Source organism: Leucopleurus acutus (genome assembly GCF_964270905.1).
Source record: "Leucopleurus acutus genome assembly, chromosome: 17".
Lineage (NCBI taxonomy): Eukaryota > Metazoa > Chordata > Mammalia > Artiodactyla > Delphinidae > Leucopleurus > Leucopleurus acutus.
The window spans coordinates 59168863-59190180 of record NC_139159.1 but is presented as its reverse complement, the minus strand read 5'-3'; the positions used below and the strand labels follow the sequence as shown (position 1 = coordinate 59190180).

At 34.9% G+C, this 21318-nt stretch overlaps 1 protein-coding gene across 3 annotated transcripts in view; it reads left to right on the top strand.

Moving 5' to 3' along the window:
* CSMD3 (CUB and Sushi multiple domains 3) overlaps nucleotides 1–21318 on the top strand; it is a gene marked incomplete at both ends in the record, with an annotated part of 1083475 nt that overhangs the window by 850583 nt on the left and 211574 nt on the right. The window lies entirely within an intron of this gene.

Below are 21318 nucleotides of genomic sequence, written 5' to 3'. Positions count from 1 at the left end.
TCCGAAACCGGAGCCTCAGCTTCCAGCCCCCACCTGCCCCGGTGGCTTAGCAGACAAGCCTCACAGGCTGGTGAGTGCTGGTCGGCACCAATCCTCTGTGCAGAAATCTCTCCACTTTGCACTCTGCATCACTGTTTCTGTGCTCTCCTCTGTGGCTCCAAAGCTTCCCCCCAGCCACCCGCTGTCTCCACCAGTGAAGGGGTTTCCTAGTGTGTGGAAACTTTTCCTCCTTCACAGCTCCTTCCCAGAGGTGCAGGCCCTGTCACTGTTCTTTTGTCTCTGTTTTTTCTTTTGCCTTACCAAAGGTACGTCCGAGTTTCTTGCCTTTTGGGAAGTCTGAGGTCTTCTGCCAGCGTTCAGTAGGTGTTCTGTAGGAGCTGTTCCACATGTAGATGAATTTCTGATGTATTTGTGGGAAGGAAGGTGATCTCCACATCTTACTCCTCCACCATCTTGAAGGTCTCTCCTGTATTGTGGCTTTAGTATGTGTAGAGACACATGTGGTATTGATTTATATTTTCGGTATGTCTGAGACAAGATTCCCCCAAATTTTTCCCCATAAGGGGCAACATTGGACCACATGGTCAGGCAATTGGCAGTAGCCCAAAGGTCTATAGAAATGTTCAGCTGAGCTGGTTGTTGATAAGGGCAGTCAGTGTAAAGTTGACTGCCCAAAGTTTGGGCAGTTGTACTAATCATTGAATCTTTTATCAGAGATGTCTTAGTTAAGGTATTAAAAGCAACAGCTCTCTAGGAAGTTCAATCATGTGTGATGATGGTGGCCATACTCTCTATAACATGTAGAAACTTTCTTTGCTATTCACTCAGGATCCCAAGAAGCTCCTCTGGTAGCTAAGGGGTTCAGAAGAGTAGTGACTGCCTGAAAAAACATGCCATCTGTCAAGGAACTAAGGACAGGCAAGGCCACACCTTCATACAGGTGGGATATTCCAGAGGGCCTAGGTTTGGCTATAATATATATGTATCATTTCCATTTTAGGAAGGGGGCCTTAGTGGCCATATGAAACTTACAGGGTGCTACCTCCATGATCCAAGGCATAATGGGCAGGTGGATACAGAGTGCCATGGTCTCAGAGCCTGTGAGAGCCTCTGTTTCCAGGAGATCCCAGTATGTAGCATTGTTGCTGTGATGGCATGTGGCATAGGGCTTCAGGAGGGAGCTTCTTGCATCAGAAGTCCATGGGCAACTTATGGCTATTATGGTTGCTCCAGTGACTCCAAGTGGCATGAGAGGAGGTTGCTAAAGCCTTTACAGTGTAGGAGTCTCTGGGGGCAGCACCAGTTGTACTAAAATTTGTAAATATTCTACAGGCTTTTTTGTAGGAGGCTCCATTCAAGGTAGGCCAGTTTACTAGTAACAGGATAAATGGGCTTAATTAAAATTATAAATGAAAACTATGTTGCCCTCAAAATCCAAAAATTACTAAAAGATTTTGAGCTTGTTTTAACATTGTGGTGCCGTGAGGGTCGATATTTGTTTCTTAATGGTGTCAAGGATGGAGTAGCTTTTGACTGATCTGTTAATTTCTCAGGATTTAACTGAGGTGATAGGGCATTCTGTCATGTGTAGGGAAATGAAACCTCCCCCATTTTGTAAGTTCTTTTGTATATGTTTGTCTTGAATGATCGTGGCAAATGAATCTCCTTGAAGGAAGATGTGGTGTCACCTGTGCCCATGGAGAAAGTTGGATGCAGTTACCATCTTGCCTACCAAGACAGTGTGCAGGGGCTAGGCTGTTGAAAACCTCATAGGTAGCCAGGTAGAGTTGTTCCTTCAAAGTGGAAAACAAAAAGCATATCCATCAAAGTTGAAGGCAAACTGTAGCTGAGAGGCTTTTGAAATTGGCATTTAACTGGTGATATGAGCCAAATCAATAGTAGCACAATGTTACCAGCTAGTGATTAGATAGGGCCAGTAATTTCAATAGTATTGATAACGGGGCCCTTAATGGGTGCGACAACAGAATTAAGGTTGCAGTAAACTACTGTGAGGTACCATTCATTTTTCCCAGGTTTAAGAACAGCCAAATTGGCTATTAAATGAAGAAGTAGTGAGATAAATATCCCTTCTCTAAATGTCTTTTACAATGGGCTTCAATCTTTGAAGACCCTGTTTTTTTTTGTTTTTTTCTGGTATGCGGGCCTCTCACTGTTGTGACCTCTCCCGTTGCGGAGCACAGGCTCCGGACGCGCAGGCTCAGCGGCCATGGCTCATGGGCCTAGCCACTCCGCGGCATGTGGGATCTTCCCGGACCAGGGCACGAACCCGTGTCCCCTGCATCGGCAGGCGGACTCTCAACCACCGCGCCACCAGGGAAGCCCTGAAGACCCTGTTTTAATATACAGTGAACCATATTAACTATTTTAATTGTGACGAAAAGTCCAAGGGATCTCAATTTGTTAGCCTGTTGTAAATGCCAAAGATATAGTTTAATTTATTATGTTTTTGGTTAGAGCTTCTTCCATGACCACTGTGGGATATTTAGGCAGTGCAATAGTTCTGATGATTAAAATGAAGCATACTTATTTGTTCACTACTTTATATTTCACAACTCCTCTATATTATAGGGTGTGCCCTCCTTATTTAAATTTAGTGGGATCCCCAGGAATAACTATAACTTGAGCCTCTGTTTTGATTAAAGCCATGAGGGTTTGTCAGTTGGTGCATTTCAGTAAATATTAAAAGTTAATTCAAAACTCATGTTGTAGAGGTGCAAAAGCCAATTTGAGACATTTTACATTTTCACTTTATAAATTATTGTAGTAAAATTTAGATTTCTAATTGGGTCAAATTGCGAACCTCCCTTTCAATTAGTTTATTTGTTTGTTTATTGGTTACTGGATATACTTTGGAGGAGGGAAGATCTCTTTACTCTGCTCATATTTATGTTTCTTCCTCCATAGTGTCAAATCTGTATCATCAAGGTTAGGGACCTCCACCATAACAATTGTTGCTTTATAGGGTTTAAGCATGAGGCATTTAAGTAGGGTTTGAATTACCTCCTTAGTTTTGCCACATAGGTGCCATAAATGTTTTATTCTGTAAGCTTGAGGATCAAGATCTTTGTTGCAAAGAAGCCTGAGCAGCAGTAATAGCAAAAGTATTTTTATAGAGCAGTGAATCATCTGCTTTTAGGAGTGTAGACCTCAGCATGCCACATGGTAACTGCTCTTGCACACAATTGGCCACACAATGGGACCATATATTTCACAGAGTATCAGTATTTTTCCTGAGAGCTCTATAGAAGAAGGGCCATTGCCTGGTTGCGACCCACAACCAACAGTCACAGAGTAAGAGTCATTTCTCTGAACTGAGCATTACTCATAGCTTATGCTGGAATCAAGATACGCGATTCAGCCTGAGGCACATAGATAGGTCCAGGCTAAGACACACAACCCAGAGTCACTTTGAGGAGGGCCTTAACTCTTTTTTCTAAATGTCAATTATGAAAACTTCTGATGTAGTTTGATTAAATATTTGCTAAAGATTCATTGGAACTCAGCAAATGTAGCACAAAGCAGCACAGCTCAAAATGCAAGATTGCTAGCAGGTAACAGAGCCAGTTACTAACTCAAAGCAAAAAAGGAGTCTGGTGGTCGTTGCCTAGACACCCTCTTTACTGTATCCATTGTTGTGCTAACCCTATAGTAGTTGGTTTGGATTTTGAGACTAATGGCACCACACAAACACCAAGGAAGTATGATTTTTATTTTTCACGTAATGAGGCTTTCTTGGGAGAACAAGGCAGCCTCCCAAACAGGTCCAAAATGGCATAAGAGAGCAGGGAAAGGACATGGACTTTTGGGGTTTTATTGTGGTTACAAGGTGATAGTGGGGTGAGGGTTCCTATCTTCAGATCAGTGCATTCTTGGTTTGAACTTTCCACTAGTGCCCTAGGAGAGGGAGAACTCAGGCTTTCTAACCAGCTTGCCCAGATATGAAGCCTAAGGGGAAGGCGGGTGGGGGGGGGGGTTCTTGAAAGCTGTCAGCAGTCAAACATCAGAACATGGTTTCAGACCCTTTAATACAAGCTGTAATTTATAAAGCCGTAATTCATAAACTGTATAATATCTTATATGTTGATATATATCATGTATATAAGTTCCTATTGCTATTATATTCTTTCCCCACTTTAAGCAAAATTATTTCCTTTTGGACTCCAAGACAATAACTATAATATTCTCTAGAATATGATTAGCTGAATTTTCAAAATAACCGTCAAAAGGTCTAACAGGTCATTATGATAAATGTATATTTGCATTCACTGTGTAATGGGTGTCAAGGTTGATGTTTCACATTTCTTTCATTTTTAAAATCAGTTATAGGAAATAAATTATGCTTAATAATTCAAAAGAAAACTATGAAAACTATAGCACAGGAACATCAGGCTAGACGTTTTACAACCATTTATTTAAAGGGTGGTTATAAACTAATAGGTTTCACCCTATTAGTATTTGTCCCATTCATGTTTGCTTTTATTTTTTGCTTTATTTTACCAAGATGATAAGTTCAGTAGTTGCCCCATCAGGTGTTTAATACCAGTTGGCATCAGCTTGCTGAAGATTATTTTGAAATATGGTTTAAAGTCATAAAGTCAATGATGGTAACAATAATAAACTGATTGAAGAGAAGAATTGATAGTGATTGTGGAATAGTGGAAAATAAGCTGAATTGGGAGTCTAACGGTCTGGATTATAGTCCTTTATCTGCCTCTGATTGGCCATATGACCTTGAGCAAGTTGTTTGAGTTTTCTGGACCTCATTTTCTTGATCTATAAGATGAAAAGCTTTGATACAGTGGTCTCCAAGGACCTTCCCAGTTCAAACAAATATGTGAAATTTACTTTTAAATTCAAAGAGCGTGTTCCTGGCAGCTAGAGAAGTAATGTATTGGAAAGTACTACCAACTTTTCTGAAATTCAAGAGTCTGCTCATAGAATTACATGGATATGTGTAATTTCAGTTAATTCTAAAGATAACTATATATTTAACATAAATTCTGAATCTTTTATGTTCCTGAAGTAAAATAAATTATATAACAATGACATGTTACCTTCTTCTTTTATTTTTTTTTTCTTTCTTTTTCTTCTTTTTCTGTTTTTTTTCAGTGTATCAGAATATCCTTGACTGTCATCTTTGCCTTTGTCACCTCTATCATTAACGTTCCATAAATACTTTTAAGGGCACTTTCCATTTTTCATTCACTACAGATATTAGGAAATTAATTTCTTACTCTATTCCCCTACTGGTATTTGGGTACAAAATAATTCCTTTGATGATGTTGAATATTCATATACAGGGAGAAAATATTACCTAGAAAATTTTACTATAAAATTGATGGTCTTCCCTTAAGAACTTGATATGAGAGAAATTTGAAATAATGAAACGAAAAGAAAAAAACAGTATAGTTCCATATAGGTATTCATAACATTTTCTGGAAAACTTTCTATGGAGAAGTCATTAAATACAGCCTTTTTCAGTGTTTCATTATTCTGTCATGCAGAATCACATTTGTAATATTTCATACTCTGACAGATTAAAGCTAGTGGATAAATGATTCACAAAAGCACACAGCATGCCACAGGCAGAGTCTTTTGTAAACATGGAACACTCATCATTTTTGACACTCTCCCACTGTTACTTCAGGATAGTATAATGATCTCTAATTGTTTAACACTGCAAATCCAGTGCTGATTACAATTAAAATACAAATGTTTATTTTTTTCTGTTTCGGTGACTCGTGTGATTTATCTGCTTTAGACCTAACAAAACAGAAGTTTGAAATCATTCATTCATTTGAAAACTCAGTAAGTTGTATTTCAGATAAGTTAAAAGATTGATAGTGTTTATTTTGTGGTTGGCATACAAACACATGGTACACATCACGCACTATAAAAGAGTTGTCCCAGTCCCTGAGTTAAGGATTCAACTAGTATTCTCCTACAGTTTATGCAAACTCTTAATATTTCAGCCTAGCTGCTTTTGCTGAGAAGGGGAAACTCTAAAACAAATGTGTAACTGGAATGATTTCTAAATTCATTGAGGCTGTGTTATCTACTAAAATGCCAAACTAAATAACAGAGTTTCATCTGTCATATTTCTTCTCTTAGCAGCCTTTTATATAACATATGTTTTTAAATCTAGTATAATATTAATCTCATTGTAACAGGAGTTGCCAATTAAAATTCAAATCAAAAGCATTAACTTAATGGCAGATAACATAAATGAGATCAGGATGTAGGTATAGTCAGTAAGAAATTGTACCATGTTGAACTAAAGAACTATGCCTTCTTGAAAACAGTTAAATTCCAAAATGTTTAAAACACAGTATGGTCCAAACAAAACTCATCTATGGAATGATTTGATTTTCAATTTAATATGTTTGCTGTGTTTAGTTTAAAGGTACGGAAACTTAATGACTTCCTTTCCCTTTTTCCTATCCCTTTGCTCCTGTCCACCATCTCTAAATTCATAAAAATATGCTACTATTAATTCTAACCTCATTGTGGGTTGATATCTGTATCATATTGCTCATGAGTGGCAATTAGTCACTAGTTGGATCAATTATTTATTCAAACAGTAGTATACACTCAGCCTTGAGCTAGAATCTGAGTATAGAGGTTATGTAAACAATGGTTCCTGCCTTTTAGGAGGGCATAAGAAAGGAACTAGATAACTAAAGAGTTTATTTTAAAAGAATGTGAAAACTGCTATAATAGGTTTGTGAGGGTGTTCAGGAAAAACAGATGAGAAACACCTAAGGCAGACTGGTGGCAGGTTTGGGAGATGGGGGTCACAGTGTCAGAAACATTTACCTGATGATATGGTGTGTGTGAGCCACTTGAAGAACAATATTACAGCCAGAGAAAATGACACAGGCAAAGGCATAGACATATGGTAAATGGTTTCTGAAAGGAACTGCATTAATTTTCTCTCTGGGTGAAGAGCAAAGCACTACTCAGAAACTAATATGCTTGAAACTGGAGAGGCAGACAGAGACCAGATTATGGAAGACTTTCTATGCCACATTTATATCAATTCAAAAATTCTTAGTCCTACCTAGCTTCAGAGAGACATTTTCTAGCCTACAATATCTGATGTCCAAGGAAACAGAAATGCTTAATTGGTCTCATTAGCATATACTCCAGTTGAACAGTCAGACAATAGTAGGGATAATAGCCACCCAATACGAACTGGCGCAGCCAATCCACTTGTTTGAATTTTGAATATTTTTGTGCTGTGGGCAATCTCCTGGACAATCCCACATTTCTCTGGCCACCCGGCCCTTCCCCTAGCCCTTCCTCTCAGCAACTAAAGGAGTAATATCTAGCCTAGCATCAATGTTGGCTGGTCTATGTCCATGTCATATTGATTAAATATTTTGAGTCATTCAGTAAATATAATTGAATACATTCAAACACACACACACACACACACACACACACACACACACACACACACACTTAATATCTCAAATTCTGCTAATGGGAGTGAAGAGTGAGAAGAAAATAGGGTGCTATGAGAGAGAATAATGGAAGGATCAAACTTAGCTTAGGTACATTAGTGAAGATTGCAATATTCTGTAAACTGAAAGATAAGTAGGAGGTTGAACTGTACCGTGTATGCTGTAGAAATTAATGAAGCTATTTAAGCAAGGGAATAACAGCCTGGTGGACATTTTAGGTATAATGTTGATGGCAGGGCATGAGTGGCTGTCTGAGAGGCACAGGATTAGAGACAATGAGAGGACTAATTTGGGCAGTGTGAGAAGGGAGGAAAACATTGTTCGTAGGAGATATTAGAGGTGGATAAAATCTGTGTAGTTAGTATTCTAGAGTAATTCATGGTCTGGACAGAGAATGATGGAAGCAGACATATGAGTAGAAAGGGCCAAGTGATAGCACAGAAGCAATGACACCTGGAGCCAAAGCCCTTCCTTTCTGTTCAGAAATTCAGTGTTGTCAAACTTTAGGAGATTGGTTCACATTGATTCCCACTCACCAAACCCAGAGGAGACTGATTTAAAAATCACAATGCCAATTAACCAATTTATTGTGAGAGAGTATCCAGCAAACTTACCAGTCCTGGCCATTTGTTTAGAACCCTCTATTTTGGTGAATAAATCTACTCTTTGGACAAATGAATATAATTATCTATTAAATTATAGATCAGAAGTTTATTGAATTAGTTAAAGACATCAGAAAGGGAGATTGATGTACTTATGGAAAATTTATATCAAACTACTATGGCTGGAAGAAATATTCTTACCTACACTAAAAGGAATTTCTTTCTTAGAATTCACTACACCAACCTTTCCCAAAGTATCAGGAGGAAACATTAGTACATGAGGGTGGGGGGCAGGGGCAGAAAACCCCCAAAAGTGTGTGAACATTGGGTTAGAAAAGTTTGAAAGGGCTTTTGGATTATTTCCTCTAAGCCTTCTCAGAACATTTAATATGCCGATGTACATATTATTTATGTGTATGTGTGTATACGTACATTCATATATATTTGGTTAGCCTCTTTTATTAAGGTTGCAGCCCAGTGAAAATATTGAACTAATGTGTAAGCGCTTTGTGGTCGAAGATTGTATTTTTTATTATTTCAAGAGGCTGACAGTCCTTGGCACATTTCTGAAAAGCTCAATATATATTTATTGACTGTGTGAATGATTGGATTAATAAAAGAATCAAGTAACCCTTTATACTGCATGGGGATGACACATTCTTATTTTTTTCTAGACTCTTATCTACTGTATTTAGTAACCAAAAGATTAGTTTACTCATGTTTCAATCAACCAAGTGTTCTTAGTTGATAACTTCATTGTAATATTCATAAAGTTACCCTACTCCTAATTTATTAAGGAAAGTCTTACAGCTGATTATTTTTGCAGACAACTGACATCATGTTATGTTGTTGATTCTAACTTATTTTACTTGGCTACCAATTGAAAAATTTTAAACACAGCTATTAAAGTAAGCCTGGTAAACAAAAATCATAATTTTTTAAATTATAAGAATGACATTTGTTCAGTTGAAGGAGAATCTTTAAAGTTACAAAAATCTTATTTTTATTGGCAGTGTCGTTACCTGTCTTTGGATATTTTGGAAATAATGGTATATGTTTTTATTGAGAATTTTTAGTCTAAACTGAAATTCTTCGAAGTTGTAATGCTATTAGAATCCTACAGCATGTTCTGTGACCCATAGTTCCTACCTAAGTATTTCAATTAATTGTCTGGAGAAATATTTTGTGAAGTTCTTATATGGAATTATATAATTCTCGTGTCACAAATTCAAATGTTCAATATATGTAACTTCCCATCTTATTCATAGTTTTATCTAAGGGTCTAAAGTTTAGAGAATGCCAGGCCAGAGTGAAGATGGAGAGTTTGGGAGCAGGGCAGAGGAAAGTAAGAAATGAGGAAAGGTTAAGAATGTAGCGTTTAGTCCTGTAGTATCCACAGAAAGCATCCTCATTTCCTTCTGGTCAAACTGCCAGTGCAGAATTTGCTGCTCCATCACCTTTCACCTGATTTCTCCCAAGATACATCTGAATGCCTAGGTGTGTAGGACTATGTCAAAGACTGATGCTCATCTGAATTTCTTTCAACAATTGAGGCCTAAGTACCTCCTAATCCCACTCAAAGTTGCCTCTAAGGGTTTGGTCTAGAGAGGACTGTGTGTAGATGCTCACCTTGGAGACTCTCATCAGTGACCAACTTGTGTGCTTGCCTATGGACACTCCTCTCTTCCTTTCCAGTGTAGGAAATCTTCTACCCAGTATGTTGTGGTACAAGAGGAATAGGATAGGGGAATAACTCCACCTGTTAGCCAAGCATATTTCTAAATATTTTTTATTTTGATGCCCAGACTTCATATCTGAAGCTCAAAAGATGTGAAATTGACCATTATTTCTATTTTGTCCTGTCATCCATCCCCCGAGGTAAGGTAGAAGGACTAGAATTCGAATCCTATGCTGGAGAAGGGTGCAAGGTGCAATGTTATAATTTCTCAAGTACATATCCATTGTATAAGTTATAATTGATAGATTAATATTTGTATTCTTTTTATTTAAAAATGGGTTTTTAAATACTATCTCCTGAATTCACTTTCATATTTAATGAGGGTTCGAGTCTAGCCAAATCCATTTAAACCTAAAATATATCCTCTGCTGTAAGATGGCAAACTTTATAGCTACATGAGCTGGGTTCCAGTCTTAGAGAGTAAGACTATATGCCTTATCACTACTGTAACCTCAGGCAAAGCATTTATCCTCTCTGGGACAATCTTATATAAAACAGGGATAATTATATTTGCCCCATCCTAATCCATATGATTTTTGTGAGCATAAAACAGTGATGTGTGTATGTGCGCATGTACACAACCATATTGTTAATTGTAGGGCTCCACGTAAAGGTTAGTTATAATCGTTTCAATATTTTGTTTTCTCATTGGTTAATTTTAAGGGATATAATATTTAAGAACTCTATTTTAAATATATTTTTGGGTACTGAACAAATATTTTGTTCTATTTATTTTCTTCAGATAATAGACACTCTTCTATCCTGGGGAAGTACATACATGTTTCATTAATAGTATTTCATAGAACATTTATCTCTAATTAGAGCTTACTGTACTTGGACAGCAACTTTGACTATACCAGAATACTTTATTTAATGAAATCCGAGCTCTACGAGGTACTGATCACTAACTTTCATCTATCTGGTGATTGATCTTCACACTAATTTGCTAAGTTCTAAAATTTTCTGAATTGTTTGCCTTCTTTTTTGCTGATTTCTGCTCTAATTGTTCAGTGGATTTTCTGTTTGAAAAATAAAGTCCACATTCACAGTTCTTACTTTATTTATAAGGTATATCATTAGACATTTTCTTCCAGCTGTCTACAACTCATTTTTCTTCATAATATCTAAAACATAATCATCTTCCACATTTTTTCTGCTTTAAAATTTTAATTTCTATTTACTTAGGAAACAATATGATATCTGGGATTTGTTTCCAAACAATCCCGGGGACTGGGGCTGGGGTAGTTTATGTGGGTGAAACTAGACTTTTCATGAGTAGATAATTTAAATTTTTCTATATGGAAATGTCTTTAAAAAGCAATTGATCTTTCAAAGGATTCTATTTTTAAAAAGAATGGAATAAAAAAATATATAAAAATCTATACCTTTAATTTATTTTAATCCCCAGTTTGCACTATCAAGAGTTGACTGAGGAATTGCCTAGGATAGTTTTCCCACTGAGGCAGTTTGCTGTGTGATATTATTATATAAGTTACTTATTCTATTATAACTTAGATTTTCTTAGATTTAAGTAGGTATGATATCTTTTTAGATGCTAAAAGACCAAGTCCTAGCCCTTAGACAGTCAGTTAACAAACTGAGTGAAGCTGGATGAGTCATTTAACATCTCTTGGTCTCAAATTCCTCATCTCTGAAAATGAGGGCATTGAAAAAATATTTCTAGGGACATCTTTCACCGTGAATTTCTTTATACTTTGGTTATATCTTGGCCTATCTATTTATTATGTTCTATTTCCCCTGACTACTCTGGTGGTTAGTAGAGGTGCATTTTCATCCCAGTTCTGCCACTGACTTGCTGGTTAATTTGATCAAGTTACTTACTCAAGTTTCTTCCTCTGAGGAAATAACGATCCCAGACCAATGGCTTTCTAGTGAGAATCAGGAATCTGCTGAGATTTATTTATTTAGAGCATTTAGCATAGTACATGACATGTACAAAATGCTCAGTTAACTAATATTTGCAATAGCATCACCTCTCTTAGGCCATTTTTTTCTTGGCTATATATATGTGTATATATATATTTTTTTTTCTATTCACTATATTTCATAGATCATGGTTCAGAAGACAGGAAATAGAATCCTACAAAATATTTCAGGACGTAGAATTTTTTTATAATTTATGCTGCAGTGGTGAAAGTAGCAAAATTATAGTCATTGAAAAGTAAGTTTAAAAGATAAACATCACTTATTTTGATTGATCTATGTTGCATACTATCTGTGCAGTAAATGTTACTTGTTTACAAATAATGTCATGGTAAGTAAAGGCATATATCTGATTTTAGTTGGTTGAATGCCCCTGTTTACTCAAGTGAACTGACTTGTTAATTTATATGATGATGTGCCTAGAACAGCCATGTCCTGGCATAGCGTGGAATGATGTTACATGTGCATAGGTTAGTTGTTTGAGCTCTCAAGCCAGTAATTAAAGAAAAAATGCAGTATTTAAACAAGCAACATATGTACGATATAATTACCACACAATCCATTGCTATGTGAAAGCGCTGAAAACAGCCTCTTAAAGAGTTAAAGCTGTCATTACAAATGTATTAAAACCTCAATAAAATCTTGCCTTTCCACCAAGTATTTTGCAAGAAAGTTATATGTGTTAGATTATGTAGTCATTTCCTTGTTTAAGAAATTCTAAAGAAATTTAATCACAAAATTTTACTAATATAGAAAACATGGTTTCATTTTTGTCTACTCTTAATTTTTTAAACCATATGCATACATTTTGAGAAATGATATAAAGCTTACTTTAAAAAATAACTATTTTCTCACATCAGCTCTGTTATTCTTCAATTAAAGATCCTCGTATCTTCAAGAAACTAAGAGTGTATTGGTATGATGTACATATTTTAAATTTTCTTCCCAACAACATATTAAAAACTTGAATTCAGCACTGAAGAATAAAATATGCTTTAAAAACCCAGATCTGGGTTTGTTTTATAACTATTCTGATTCTTTTATATCCAAGATCAATTTTGTAGTTTGCTAAGATTTAGACAGTGTAACATAGGGAAGTCTGGGATAAGCTATATAACCTTGCTTTCCTTTTACCTGAGAATTTTGCAGGCTTTATGGCAGTGTGGTCTGGCAGATTGTATATAAACAGATCATAAATCACAGCTGGGGAGGATTTCAGTCACTGGGTTCATGGCAGAAATGTAAGCCAAGTGAGCAGATGTCATGGAGAAAATTAACATCTAACCAAGGTAATAAATGATCCCAAGCTTTGTTAAAAAAAATATTTCTAAACAATGAATATCTTTATATCCAATAAAACAGAAACACCATTAAAATCTAAATTTAAAAATCTATCTTTTAAAGATTATATTTGTAAATAATTGTTGATTTGGTTCACTAACAGTTTTAAAAGGCCACAAAATTAATCAAACAAAAAAGAAGTACACTTAAAAAAAATAATAATTTTACTTTAAAATCATATTGAATGCTTCCTAAAACTTTTAAGAATAATGCTTCTAACAAAAATTTTAAAAGATATATATTTTGGCTTATTTTAAATATTTCATACTAATTCTAGAAAAAAAATAGAAAACACAAAGAATTTGTTTTAAACCATCCATGCCTCCACTATCCAGGCAAATTACTATGAAAATGTAGGCTTCTTTTTGCTGGTATTTTACATGAGTTTTAATGAAATAGTAAACAAAGAATATATATCATTTTCTATTCAATGTTTTTAGCCAACTATATTTTAGATATTCTCTTATGCAGCTAAATATTATTTATCATCATTTTAATAGTTGCATAATTTTTATTACATTGTATTTTTGTACCAAAGTCTATTTAATCATTTCTATAAGGCTGGCTATTCAGATTGTCTCTTCTACCCCTCTTTTTTACTTGACAAATATCATTGTAATAAACATGTATATCAGGCTTTGGCTGTATCTCGGATTATTTTCTAGACTAGATTCCCAGAAGAGGAATCACTAAGTCAGAGGGCATGAACTTTTTTGAAGCTCCTGATGATACATATTTCTAAATTGCTTTCTGGAAAGATTTGTCCAATTTACAATCCCACCAAGAAGTGTAAGAAATTGCCTAGATCTTTGAACTCAATTGCTCTTTTGAAACAAAGCTTACGTCACTTGGATAGAAGCTGCAGGCCAGTCAACTACAAGTTCAAAAGCACTTCTTACAATTAAAATGTCCAGGAAAAAAATATGTTCAGTAGGAGCCTCATGGGATTCTCATACCCAAATGAACTCACCAAATTCAGTCCCCAGCTTTGCTGTTTCCAAACCAAGGTTTGAACAGGCCCCCTAGAGACTTAAGCTCTTTAACAACACTTACTGATTTATAAATCAGATGACATTTAAAAAAAATTTACACAGAGAAATATATATGCAAGTAGGCCAAAATACTAATTTTAGCAAGCCAATAAATTCCTTCTCTGATTGGAAAGTTTTAGAAAACTAAAATCTGAAGGTTAGTTTATAGTACAGAATCATTTTATAAAGTAATTCAGTGATAATAATGAGTTACATTTTCAAACTATTACAGCCTAAAACATGCTTCTTTGCTATAGACTATATCCTCACATTGCTTGACCAACAAGTAATTGTTCTTTGACTTTTATTTTCTACACTGCATACTGAGCATCACTTTCCACTTATGTTTGGGTGTTTATCAGTATGCAAGACTATATCAATTTTCATTAGGTTGGTATTTTGAAATCATTGTGCTGTCATCAGCAAAAATACAAAAAGAGCTTATAGCTGGTTGTCTACAACTATCTCAACTTCTGCAGGTTGTTTTTTTTCTTATCAGTTGTTCATTCCAGAAATGAAATTATTAAAGCTTCCATGTTCTGGAGGTTCAAACTATTTGTGATATGCACCATTCTGTGCACTAATTACAATGTATGAAAATGCAATCAGTCTTAAATTTCACTTTTCAAAAATCATATTAACCTTTGACAGTGTGGTTCTTAAATTTGCAAACAGCCTAATTTTTAAATCTAGCGTTCAGTCTTAACAGAAATATGATATTGGACAAGTTTTTTAACCTCTCTAGGCCTCAGATTTGTCATCTGTAAGATGAAGATAATAATCTTAGAGTGTTATTGGGTACATATAAATGACAGAAGGTGGTAAGCACCATACGGAAGATACTACGTTGTATCTAATGGAAGGTGGAAACATGGGAAATATTGGCCTTGGATTTGAATGGTAGATACTCTCTTCCTGTGTTAGATGAGCCTAGGAAGACAGCCTAAAAGTTAAAAGAGAAAAAAAAAAGAAAAAAGTGTTTTAGGTCAGGAACTTTGTTTAATAGAATCGCTAAAAAACAAGATTTTTTTTCCCCAAGAGAAAGTTGACAAGGGTAGTGGAATTTCTGGAAGCCATATTATGTAAGGAATATTTAAAGAATAGGGAACATCTCAAGGAAGGCTTACTTGCAAGGAGCTGTATAGGAAATAATGTGAATGGATGGGAAGAAAATGCAGGAAGGCAAATTTTGGCACACTATAAGAAAAGGTGATCTAGAAACTAGGTTTTTCTAACAAGAAATGTGTTTCCTTATCACACCATGAATTTTCCATCACTCAAGACATTTAAGTAGAGATTGTAAATGGGTACCTACATGAATTGGGAGGTTGCCCTGATACTTCCTGAGGTCCATTTCACTCTCCTGGTTCTTTCTCTAAACTTTTAAGTGGAGGAGAAAACTATGAAGCAGTGCTTTAGATAAATGTTTTGTATTTCAAAACAGTCCTATCACTTTAATTATTTCCTCTTAAATATCAGTTTCTACAGATTATTTTCAAAGACTGGCGTTTTTTTCTTTGAAGCATCTTTATATCAGTGTGTAATATATTTGTGGGCTATCTAAAACATAAGATTGCTATCTTATGAGTTGTGTCCAAAAAAATACATCTTATATTTGTTTATGTCTTGCAAGATATTTCAGCTCAGCAAATGTTAAAATTATTTCTGATATGAAATAACTGAAACAAAAAGAGGTAGTATCAATTTATATCCAAGTACTCTTAGAGTCATATTTTGCTTAAGTGCTTTGAAACTTCTAATATCTGCCTCTATTAATATATAATTCTAAAATATCAGCCTGTATTCACATTATAAACTTTATACCATATTTTATTTCATAGTATACTTTTCTAATTTTTTTCTAATTTATTAGAAAAAATATTGTTTTCAGAGTATAGACAGAAACTGAACTGTTAAATCCCTTCAGTTATAGTGTTTTAAAATAGAAATAGTAGACATTTGTTATTTCCTTTCAGAAATGTCTGAAGTCTCAAGACAAACAGATGAATCATTCAAAACAAATTCCAGATGGTTGAGCCTGAAAAATATATGTTATTGCTGATTTAACAAGGAATATACATTGATTTATACAATTGGAATTTCCAGAGGGCACTGGCTTTAGGTGACACTTGATCCAGTGGATAAAACCATGGCACCCAGTAGCTGATTTTTCTATCTCTGTGCTCAGCTTTTCACAGTATCAGCTTCATCATCAGACTCCTCTGAATGTTCCATGTCTATGTCCCCAACCTTACTCCCACACCACAAATCAAGGCTCTCCCTTCTTGGAGGTAAACTGGCTTTGACAGTTTCAAACTTCATGATTTTTATGCCACACTATTAGAATATTGAGTTTCTTCTGATTTTGTTTAATACATGAAAAAGGAAAGGAAGCTTTTTTTTAATTTCTAAGAATCCCCCCCAAATACTTCCTAGTATCTCAATGACCTTGATCAGGTTACATTTCAATCCCTGAACTACCCACTAAGGCCAGTGAATAAGAAATATTGATCTGCTTTAACTGATTAAGTTTACACCTGGGCTGGGTGTAGAACCAGTCCCACCCAAATCATATGAGTTCAGAATAAGGTTTGTAATGCAGGAAAAAAAAAATAATCAAGGTATGTTTCAAGAAAAATAAATTTGAATGGACCTAGAGTATCAAACAAATCCACTCTACATATGGATCACTGATCCCAAAGATTCCTTCCAGTTCCTAACAAAGAGGACCTTGGATATTCACCCCTCTTAACTTCAACTACTCCAGGTTTATAACTGTAAATTCTTTCAAAAGCTTTGAAAAAAAAATTAGCACCATATTAAGTCAATTAAAATTTTATAATTACAATTTTCATGATTATTTGTTTACTTATGGAATTAAGTTTTTCCAGTTATATAAACTATTTCTATCTTTTGTAGATTCTCAAAGATATTTGTTCAGTTTTTAAAATAGAAGTAAAAATACTGAAGCGAGAAATAAAAAGTAAAAAAGGAGAAATTTCACATATATAACAAATATTAGCATTCTTTCTGTTGGAAAAGAATTTGTAAAAACTTTTCAAAATAACCACAAGAAAAATATAAAAACTATAAAATCAACAGATCTACAAAAGCTCTTCATTCTGAAACCATAGGTAGAAATCAGATGAACAACTCTGTTTTAGCATGTCCTAAATAGCTCTCAAATGTCATACCTGTTTACACATAAATTTTAAATGCCCTTAGCAGTAGGTCTCGAAGTGTAAGCTACCTGCATAAGAATTATTTAGGAGGGTTAATTAAAATGAACATTCTTACGTACACTTAAGTTTGAGGGTCTCCTGATTTATAAATCCTACACTATGTATTTGATTCTTGGTGCCCCCAAATGTTGTCAGTATCAGTGGACCACTATGCTAGAGTTCTTTCCATATCTAATAATGTTTTTGATATCTTGTGAAGAAATTTGTGTTTGTTTAAGTAAGACAATTTGTTACTGAGTATGTGATCAGGGGGCACAGTATAGTCAGGGGACACAGGATAACCTAATGAGTTGAACAATTTATGTCTTTAGACTGCCAAGTTTTAAATTCTGATCCCAACACTTCTTAGCTGTATGTGCTCAGGAAAGTTCAGTGATCTCTCTGAGTCTTGGTTGACTCGAGTGAAATATAGAAAAATATTAAATTCTAAGTTTTATAAAATCTCCTTAGGGAAAAAATATGTGCTTATCTCTTCCTGGAACTGTTTAAGAAAAGGTTTTGTTGTTATAGTGGTGGTAAGAACACTTAACATGAGATCTACTCTTAACAAAATTTTAAGTACACAATACAGTAGTGTTAACTGTAGGCACAGTGTTGTTCAGCAGATCTCTAGAGCTTATCCATCTTGAATAACTGAAACTTTATACCGTTAAACAGCAACTCCCCGTTTCCCCCTCCCCAACCCCTGGCAACCACCATTCTACTCTCTGTTTCTATGAGTTTAACTCTTTTAGATACCTCATATGAGTGTAATAATGCAGTATTTGTCCAGAAAAGCTTTTAATAATATACCTTCTGTTACAAAAAATCTAAACAATGCTGGAAATTAAAGTTGTTACTTCTCCACTACCAAACACTTTATTTGACTCTTTAAGTGCAGTATTGTAGTCTCCATTACATGAAAGAAGGAATTACAACAATAAGCACCAGCTTATGAAATTACACTTGAACATGATTTTGTAAAAAATAGTTTCATATGGTAGCTGCCATTAGGCCATACTATATGTATCTTATCACAGAAAAATGACTATGTATACTTCTCCAGAAAGGATTTTTTTCCTCCTCCTTTCTTAGCAGTGTCTAGTGTTGAACAGTTTTCTTTCTTGGAGCTATTCTTAATATCATATGCTTCTTTTAAATTTTAATCATACATTGTTAGGTATAGTTTACATGTAATGAAACCCAGTGCTCCTAAGTGTACAGCTTGATGACATTTGACAAGTGTACATACACTTTTGTAATGATCACTCAGATCAATATGTAGAACATTTTCATTGTCCAAGAAAGTTCCCTTGTGCCCCCTTGCTGTCAATTACCCTAGCTCTCTCCCCCGTTTCCTAGGAACCACTGTTGTCATTTTTATCACTATAGATTAGTTTGGTTTTTTCCTGAATGATATATAAATGAAATATTACTATAGGTACTCTTTCATGTCTGGCTTTTTTGTTCTACATGGTTTTTGAGATTCATTCGTGTTATTGTGTGAATCAATAGTTTGTTGTTGTTTTTGATTGAAGAGTAGTATTCCATTGTATGAACCACAGGGTGTTTATCTATTCTCTTCTTAATGGACATTTGGGTTATTTCCAGTTTGGACCTATTACAAACAAAGTTTCTATGAACATTGTTGTTCAAATCATTTTGTGTCCATATGCCTACATTTTTCTTGGGTCAATACCTATTCTTGGAGTTGCTGGATCACAGGTTAGTATATGTTAAATTTCACAAAATTGCCAAATAGTTTTCCAAAGTGGTTTACCATTGTGCACTCTTTCCAACATGTATGAGTATTAGATTTGTACTGTGTGCTCACCAGTATTATGTCTTTTAAATTTCAGCCATCCTGTATGTATGCTTCATTTTAAAACCTTTTCCTGTAATTCTTCTGTAAACATGAAGGAATAATTCAATTAAATGAATCACCAAAACTATGTGGAACTTATGCATTCAGAAAAATTTATTCATCTCTACTACTATATTGAAATGCAGTATGACTTTGAGAAAGTTACTTAATCACTTTGTCCTCCTTCTTTTCTGAAAAATGGGGATAAGTACTGTACCTACCTTATAGGGCTGTTATGAAGATTAAACAGTGAACATACACATAGTGCTTGGGACAGGGTCTGGCATGTACAAGCATTCAATAGCAGTATTTACTACATATTAATAATAACAAATGTAATTAATAAATACTATTGAAACCATGGTTATTATTAAGGGCCAGACATTTGCTAGCCATTGACAGAAGAATGATTGTCTAGACCAGATGTTATCTGTCCTTATGAAGCTTATTCTTGTTGAAATTAATATAGCTGACTTTAATATAATGATAGACGTAACTAGAGTATTTTCCCTTCTCACTTTAGCTTTTTTCCCCATTCATCTGTAAATAGATGAGCCAAAAAAAAAAGAAAAAAGAGAGAAACCTATATGCTCACCATATTTGATCAAGAAGTTGTACAAGCAACATCCTCTGTAGAGATTAATATACTACTGTTTTTCCCATGACATTTTCAAAACTATTAATAAGATGTATTTTTCCCATTTATATCTTAGAAATTTGATTTTGTTGACCTATGTTCTTTTATCCACAAAAATTCATATTTCTCAAATTTAAATGGAATAATTCATTTTTCCTTAATATTTGAACTTTGGCCAAATTGCAGTTAAATAATCATGAGGTAAGTTATTTCAAAATAATTGCTGCTGCATGTCTCGTTTTTACCTGTAAGGGTCATGAATAAGGGTTGGGCCTATACATTTTATGTCTCCTGTGTGTCACTATAGCCCCTGGCATTTAGTGAGAGAAGAAGAACATTTACTTAGCATCACTGTCCTGAGCACTCTGCTAAGCAATTTATGTAAGTTTTCTAGTTAAATCCATACCTAAATGCCTGGCACGAGGTAGATACTCAATAAAATAATGAAGTGAAGGGCAAATAAAAGGGAAAGATATTATTAGATAGAGACTAAGATAATGCATCAGAGAGACTCCCAAATACAGTGGCTTGAACAAAATAGGAGTCCCATGAAGACAGCCCCATGATAGACAGGGTCTGCCCAGCCACTCTGCTCTGACATCCCTTAGACCAAGCTGTTGGCCTTGTCTGCATGGTTGAATCTGACTCACCTGTGTCACATTTGCATTCCGATTTCTGGGAAAGTTCATTTGGATGAAATGGAGACTCATTTTCTTTTAAGGATAACACAGAAGTTGTCTGCATCACTTCTGCTCATATTCTGTTGGTGAGCACTTCATCACAAAATTACATTAGTCTGCAGGGAGCCCAGAAAATGGAGTTTCTAGCCTGGTGGCCATATGCCCTAATAAAATCTAAAATCTAAAATGACTGGGGGATACTACGTTGTCTAAGCTACAAGGGAAAAGGAGAACGAGGTAAAAGTGAAGGAAAAAACATCTTTCTGAGGTGTGTCAAAATTTTATAATTTTTAAATGGAGATATTGAGGCTCAGAGAGTTAAGAAATTTACCTATGGTCTTACACTTACTAAGTGCCAGAGTTGAGATGTAAATGCAGATATTGCAAAGCTAATAATGATGATGATGATGTTCCCAAGCTCTACACTCTTTCTATTATGCCTCATGCCTCCATAAATATTTCTTGTATGTATACACACTGTTTATCTAAAAAGGTGTCTACAGATTATGTACATTTATGCTATCATTATTGAGATAATTGTTCCAGTCTCCAAAAAGAAAGTATTATTTTAAAATTATATTACCTTGCATAGTATTTTTCAAAGTACATTTAGATACAGAGTGTCATTTTATCAACCACAATACTTGTGAAGCATGCAGAGAAAGTATGATTCTTATTACATATGAGAAAACTGGGGGAGTTTTTAATGTCTTGTAAATACAGCCAGAGTACAAGACCGTGACTAACAGCCAAAACTAAAATCTATTCCTTTC